The following is a 645-nucleotide window of genomic DNA, read 5'->3' on the forward strand; positions in this document are numbered from 1 at the left end:
AGATCCTTTTTAGTTCTTAACTGAATTCTTGCAGATCTGTGATACTGTTAAGACTAATGGAGTAGATCCTGAAGTCTACAGGCTCATGCTTTTCCCGTTTACTGTAAGAGACAGAGCTAGAATATGGTTGGATTCTCAACCTAAAGATAGCCTGAACTCTTGGGATAAGCTGGTCACAGCTTTCTTAGCCAAGTTCTTTCCTCCTCAAAAGCTTAGTAAGCTTAGAGTGGATGTTCAAACCTTCAGACAGAAAGAAGGTGAATCCCTCTATGAAGCTTGGGAGAGATACAAGCAACCGACCAAAAAGTGTCCTTCTGACATGGTTTCAGAATGGACCATCTTGGATATATTCTATGATAGTCTGTCTGAATTAGCTAAGATGTCATTGGATACTTCTGCAGGTGGATCCATTCACCTAAAGAAAATGCCTGCAGAAGCTCAAGAACTCATTGACATGGTTGCTAATAACCAGTTCATGTACACTTCTGAGAGGAATCCTGTGAGTAATGGGACGCCTCAGAAGAAGGGAGTTCTTGAAATTGATACTCTGAATGCCATATTGGCCCAGAATAAAATATTGACTCAGCAAGTCAATATGATTTCTCGGAGTCTGAATGGAATGCAAGCTGCATCCAACAGTACTCA

The 645-nt window shown here is 40.9% G+C and overlaps 1 non-coding gene across 1 annotated transcript; it reads right to left on the minus strand.

Annotated features, from left to right (window-relative positions):
* Window positions 1-217: 217 nt before the first annotated feature.
* LOC112780407 (small nucleolar RNA R71) lies at window positions 218-326 on the minus strand. The gene has a single exon (XR_003191247.1). It is a non-coding gene; the product is annotated as a small nucleolar RNA R71 (small nucleolar RNA).
* Window positions 327-645: the final 319 nt, after the last annotated feature.

This window comes from Arachis hypogaea, chromosome 19 (genome assembly GCF_003086295.3).
Source record: "Arachis hypogaea cultivar Tifrunner chromosome 19, arahy.Tifrunner.gnm2.J5K5, whole genome shotgun sequence".
NCBI classification, from domain to species: domain Eukaryota; kingdom Viridiplantae; phylum Streptophyta; class Magnoliopsida; order Fabales; family Fabaceae; genus Arachis; species Arachis hypogaea.